Source organism: Mandrillus leucophaeus, unplaced genomic scaffold, assembly GCF_000951045.1.
Source record: "Mandrillus leucophaeus isolate KB7577 unplaced genomic scaffold, Mleu.le_1.0 Scaffold185, whole genome shotgun sequence".
Classification (NCBI taxonomy): domain Eukaryota; kingdom Metazoa; phylum Chordata; class Mammalia; order Primates; family Cercopithecidae; genus Mandrillus; species Mandrillus leucophaeus.
This window is the reverse complement of record NW_012101865.1, coordinates 1,657,722-1,664,656: the sequence shown is the minus strand read 5'-3', so window position 1 is coordinate 1,664,656 and position 6,935 is coordinate 1,657,722.

Sequence of the window (6,935 nt, the reverse complement as noted above, 5' to 3'; positions counted from 1 at the left end):
GTCTCTGCAGCCAGAGGAGACGCAGCAAGCACAGGGACCTGGAAAAGCAGCGGGTCGGATGTTTTCCCAGCTGCATCCTACACCCTGGAGGTCCACCTGGCTCACTTGCTGGCAGCTTGGGAGAGACTTGCAGGCTTTGGCTTGGTTGGTTTGTTTCCCACATGGAACAGTCGCTAATCTCCTGGCGTAGAGCTAAGCTTCCTATGGCAGTGTCTGGATTTGAACCAGGACTGCAGGTCCTTGTGTGGAACACTGGGTCCTGTCTCATTGTGCCCTGCTGCGTCTGAGAGCGCACCAGGGACAGTCCATTACAGAAGACAACAGCCTTGCCTGTGCTGACTGCAGACGTGGCCGGGGTCCTGAGGATTGAGCTCAACACTTATTTTTTTCCCACCTCGTTTGCCTCTTAATTTTTAGGTGAGGCTTGAGAAGGAGTCTTTTCTTTTCTTTTCTTTTCTTTTTTCTTTTTTTGAGATGAAGTTTCGCTCTTGTCACACAGGCTGGAGTGCAGGGGCACTGTCTCAGCTCACTGCAACCTCCGTCCCCTGGGTTCAAGCGAATCTCCTGCTTCAGCCTCCTGAGTTCAAGTGACTCTCCTGCCTCAGCCGCCCAAGTAACTGGGATTATAGGCACCCGCCACCACGCCCGGCTAATTTTTGTATTTTTATTAGAGACAGGGTTTCACCATGTTGGCTGGGCTGACCTCAAACTCCTGACCTCAGGTCATCCGCCCACTTTGGCCTCCCAAAGTGCTGGGATTACAGGTGTGAGCCACCAGGCCCAGCCAAAGGAAAGAGTCTTTGTTTGAGACAGAGTCTTGTTCTGTTGCCAGGCTGGAGTGCAGTGGTGCGCTCTTGGCTCGCTGCAACCTCTGCCTCCTGGGTTCAAGTGATTCTCCCGCGTCAACCTCCTGAGTAACTGGGATTATGGGCATGTGCCACCATGCCTGGCTAATTTTTTTGTATTTTTTTTTAGTAGAGACGGGGTTTCACCATGTTGGCCAGGCTGGTCTTGAACTCCTGACTTCAGGTAATCCACCCACCTCAGCCTCCTCAGCCTCCCAAAGTGCTGGGATTACAGGTGTGAACCACTGCACCTGGCCAAGGGAAGGAGTCTTGTCTTCCCCTGAGCCTGCCCTTATCTTTTAACTGGTGGATCCACCCCACAGTATAGGTACCAGTGTCCCTGGATTCACTCAGTAAGGCTCCGGAGAGGGCTGAGTATGTCCAAGCCGTACGAACCCATCTCTTGTTAGCATCAGTGGCCTCTCATAGCACAGTGCTGATAGATGAGGCTAAGGGAGGCTCCGTCCCAGTCCCCACAGCATGTGAGGATGGCAAGGACGAAGAATGTGAGGGGTGGGACCGAAGCACCAATTCCTGTTGATAAGAAATAAGCACTACAAGAATCAGCAGCAACAGTACATTTACACGACCTAAAAGTGTCCACACAGGTTGCTCATTGCTTGCATGAAGGAAAATTGTAACTTACGCAGTGGAAGACTGAGAACACCCCTTAGCCAGGTGATCAAAATGAACATCACCCTCCCCAGGCAGACAGACATCAGGTGCTTCACGAAGTCATGCCCTGCGAAGTACACTATATCACTTTTGCAATATTCCAGCTGAGAATGCTTAGTTGAATGTGTTCATGAGGAGACATCAGATTCACCTGAGTTGAAGAACATTCTGTAAGAAAGATAACTTGCCAGGCACGGTGGCTCACGTCTGTAATCCCAACACTTTGGGAGGCTGAGGCAGGCAGATCACCTGACATCGGGAGTTTGAGACAATATGGAGAAACCCCGCCTCTACTAAAAATACAAAATTAGCCAGGCGTGGTGGCGCATGCCTGCAATCTCAGCTACTTGGGAGGCTGAGGCAGGAGAATCACTTGAACCCTGGAGGCGGAGATTGCGGTGAGCCGAGATCGCGCCATTGCACTCCAGCCTGGGCAACAAGAGTGAAACTCCATCTCAAAAAACAAAATAAATAAATAAAAATAAAAAGGGTTGGGTGCAGTGGCTCATGCCTATAATCCTAGCACGTTAGGAGACTGAGGCGGGCGGATTACCTGAGCTCAGGAGTTCAAGACCAGCCTTGGCAACACGGTGAAACCCTGTCTCTACTAAAACACAGAAAATTAGCCGGGCTAGCATTAGTGGCAGCCCGCACCTGTATTCCCAGCTACTCAGGAGGCTGAGGCAGGAGGCAGAGGTTGCAGTGAGCCGAGATCGGGCCACTGCACTCCACACTCCAGCCTGGGCGACAGAGCGAGACTCCGTCTCTTAAAAAAAAAAAAAAAAGAAAAAATTTATACATGTGTATATATCCACATCTATATCTATCATTTATCTCCATATATACATATAGATATGTATCCACATTTATTTTCTCTCTATATAGATGTAGATATGGATTCATATCTATTCTGTAGAAAGACAGAATAAATGTGGCAAAATGCAAAACAATTGATGAATCTGGGTAAAGCGTATTTAAGAGTTTTTTACATTACTTTTGCAAGTTTCCTGTTAGTTTGAAATTACTTTGAATTAAAATAAACAGGGGCCAGGCAAGAGGATCACCTGAGCCCAGGAGTTGGAGACCAGCCTGGCAACATGGTGAAAAGTACGAACATTGCTCCACTAAAAGTACGAAAAATTAGCCGGGCATGGTGGCTCATACCTGTAGTGTCAGCTACTCGGGAGGCTGAGGAAGGAGGATTGCTATAGTCCAGGAGGTTGAGGCTGCAGAGAACTGTGATTGTGCCACTGCATCCCAGTCTGGGCAACGGAGTTAGACCCTGTCTCAAAAATATAAGTAAATAAATTAATTAAATTAAATAAACATCAAAGAGGTTCAAAGAGAGGGAAAAGCTGGATCCCCAAGTGATATTTAGGGGAATTTCCCCACTCCTGTTGGAGTTAAATGAGGTGGCAGAACTCATCCTATTACTTCTCTTTTTAAGGACTTTGTGGTGAATTAGTTGGTTTCTCTTTTGCCAACAGCCAGGAAGACACTCCAGCTCTCTTAGATCATTGTCCCAGAGGCCAAGCCACAGTGTCTGGTCCTTGGGGCTGGGCCTCCCGGGCCAGCCAGCTGGGAAACAAGACAGCACTGCTCACACACTGCATCTTTCCAAAGTGAAACTGGCAAGGGAGTCTGAGCTGCTGGGGCCCACATTGGAAAGTGGAGGAGAAAGTGCTGTTAATGCTCTTTCTAAAAAGCCACACGTATAGGCCGAGTGTGGTGGCTCACACCTGTATTCCCAGCACTTTCGGGGGCTAACACAGGCAGATGACCTGAGGTCAGGAGTTCAAGACCAGCCTGGCCAACATGGCGAAACCCCCGTCTCTACTAAAAATATAAAAATTAGCTGGGCATGATGGTTTGTGCCTTATAATCCCAGCTACCTGGGAGGCTGAGGCAGGAGAATCGCTTGAATCTGGGGTGACAGAGGTTACAGTGGGCTGAGATTGTGCCACTGTACTCCATCCTGGGCGACAAGAGCAAAACTCCATATAAGAAAGAAGAAAGAAAGGAAGGAAGGGAGGGAGGAAGGAAGGGAGGGAGGGAGGAAGGTGGCCTCACTGAGTGCAGTGGCTCACACCTATAATTCCAGCACTTTGGGAGGCTGAAGTGGGAGGATTACTTGAGTCCAGGGGTTCAAGACCAGCTTGGGCAACATGGTCAGACCCTGTCTCTTCAAATAAATAAATAAAAAGTGTTTTAATTAGTTGGGCTTGGTGGCACACACCTGTTTCAAAAAAAAAAAAAAAAAAAACGTAGCCTCTCTTCTTGGTGCAGAAGTGCAGGGAGGAACCAGTGAGGAGCAGCTGCCTGCCCCACCTGGCCTGGGGTCCTGCAAGTTGAATGGGAGAGGAAAGCTTATTCATGTGGACACTTTGGCAGGAGGGAGCGCAAACCAGGACAGGCAGGGTCATCTTTGAAGTTTTGTTCCCTGAGCCTGGAGGTGCTCATTTCTGTGGAAACGGCCACCTGGCTGGCAGCATACTGGGGCAAGTCGGCCTTGGCTCCTTCCAGGTGGAGCCAAAGTCTCTCCAAAAGGGGTATCTCTTAAAGAGCCAGAACAGTGAATGGAAGGGGTGGGAGCCACAGATGGATTCCAAGGATAGCAAGAGGGGACTCGGGATTTCAGGAGACGGACTGTTTTGCTTTTTGTTTTTTGTTTTTTTTTTGGAGACAGAGTTTCACTCTTGTTGCCTAGGCTGGAGTGCAATGGCACGATCTCGGCTCACTGCAACCTCCGCCTCCCAGGTTCAAGTGATTCTCCTGCCTCAGCCTCCCTAGTAGCTGGGACTACAGGCACGCACCACCACGCCCAGCTAATTTTTGTATTTTTAGTAGAGACGGAGTTTTACCATGTTGACCAGGATGGTCTCAATCTCTTGACCTCTTGATCCGCCAGTCTCAGCCTTCCAAAGTGCTGGGATTACAGGCGTGAGCGACTGCACCCGGCCAATTTTTTGTATTTTCAGTAGAGACTAGGTTTCACAACGTTGGCCAGGCTAGTCTTGAACTCCTAACCTCAGGCAGTCCACCCCTCCCATAGTGCTGGAGTCCGTTGTTGTTGTCATTGTTTGAGACAGTCTTGCTCTGTCACCCAGGCTGGAGTGCAATGGCGCCATCTCAGCTCACTGTAACCTCCGCCTTCCAGGCTCAAGAGATTCTTGTGCCTCAGCCTCCCGAGTAGCTGGGACTATAGGCGTGCACCACCATGCCTGGCTAATTTCTGTATTCTTTGTAAAGACAAGGTTTTGCCATGTTGCCCAGGCTGGTCTCGAACTTCTGAGCTCAAGTGATCCATCCACCTCGGCCTCCCAAAGTGCTGGAGTTACAGGTGTGAACCACCTTGCCCCAGCCTATTTTTCTTTTTCTTACCTTTTCAAGATTCAACTCAAGTCCTGCAAAGGAAGATCTCCTGGATCTTGATCTTTTACATGCCAGTTTCCCTGTTTTTCTGGCCTAAGGAAGGGGTCAGGCTTATACAATGGCCATCTCTCCACCCTGCCTGCAGGAGACAAAACCCAGCTTCCCGCCTTTGTCTGCCGGATGCGGGTCCCCCTGCTGAGGCCACCACCAGCTGCTGTGATTCATGGCATTGGACTAATAGGACTTCTCTCTCTCCTCCCGGCTGCCCTCCTCCTGCAGGCATAGGGCTTGGGGAGGGCGGTAGAGGCATGTTGAAAGCATTGGCTTTGGGGTCAGACTGCCTGGATTCATAGCCCAGCTCTGCCCTTTCAGCTGTGTGACCGTGGGCAAATTATTTATATCTCACTTTACCCAACTGTAAAATGGGGAATAGCAATACCCCTCCTCCGTTGATAGATCTGTCCTGAGGATTAAACCTTGGGCAAGTGTGCACTCAGTAATGTTAGCTATTGTGATTATGCTGTCAGCCCAGAGGTGGAGGTGGGAGGAGCGAGTTCTGCTTCCAAAGGGGCCGTCTCCACACTCCTTCACTCCCAGCTACTCTTCCCCATGAAGCCCACAGATCTTTGCTTGTGCTGGGACCTCTGACCCTCTTCTCAGGCTTTTCCGGCTGGAGAAATACTTCTCATATTTCAGGATTCAGAGGCGAAGGCTCCAGGGATCTCCCACAAACACACCTCCACCCTCAGTCCAAATAAACCACTTCCTCTTCTGAATCCTGCACTGCTGGACATTGGATGCCACATTGTATAGAAATTATTTTTGTAACCCAGGGGTTCCCTCCGGGTCCCCAGTCAACAGGGGTCACCAGTTCTTTAAAGTTGCTCCCGTAGCCCCCACCTAAGCCGTCCCAACAGAACCTTCCTCTGCCTTTCCCCCCAGCCCCCAATGGCCACCCCGGTCTCAGCTCCGGGGTGAATCCAGAGGCATCTAAGCCAATCAGCTCCTTGCATTGTCTTGGTGCTATGGTTGGTATAGAGGTGACCACATGACCCAGCTCACCCAATCAGACTGAAGGTTCCCTTAAATATCTTAATGTCTGGCTTAGGAAGCCGGCCTTCTCCTTGCTGGGGAAGACCAGGGCACCTGATGCCTTAGGTGTTGTTGGCAACCATGTTGTTACCAGGAGGGCAGTTACCCTTGAGCTGAAGCCAACCTAAAGGGAGGCAGCGGTGGAGACAGAAAGTCCCGGGGTCCGTATGCCATCATTGAACCACCGAATCAGTCCGTTCCAAGGCCAAGAATCCTCTGGGACTTTCTGTTGGTAAATTAATACATTTATTTCCGCTGGGCACAGTGGCTCATGCCTGTAATCCCAGCATTTTCAGAGACCAAGGCGGGCGGATCATTTGAAGTCAGGAGTTGGAGATCAGCCTGGCCAACCTGGCAAAACCCCGTCTCTACTAAAAATACAAAAATTAGCTGGGTGTGGTGGCGCACGTCTGTAGTCCCAACTATTTGGGAGACTGAGACATGAAAATCGCTTGAACCCGGAAGGTGGAGGTTGCAGTGAGCCAAGATCCACCACTGCACTCCAGCCTGGGCAACAGAGCGAGACTCCGTCTCAAAAAATAATAATAATAAAAATAATAAGTAGGCTGGGCACAGTGGCTCACGTCTGTAATCCCAGCACTTTGGGAGGCTGAGGTGGGCAGATCACGAGGTCAGGAGTTCGAGACCAGCCTGACCAACATGGTGAAACCCCGTCTCTAAAAATACAAAAATTAGCTGGGTGTGGTGGTGCACGCCTGTAATCCCAGCTACTCAGGAGGCTGAGGCAGGAGAATCGCTTGAACCCAGGAGGCAGGGGTTGCCGTCAGCCGAGATCACACCTCTGCACTCCAGCCTGGGCTAGAGCAAGACTGCATCTAAAACAAGAAATCAAATATTAGCCGGGCATGGTGGTGGACACCTGTAATCCCAGCTACTTAGGAGGCTGAGGCAGGAGAATTGCTTGAACCCAGGAGGCGGAGGTTGCAGTGA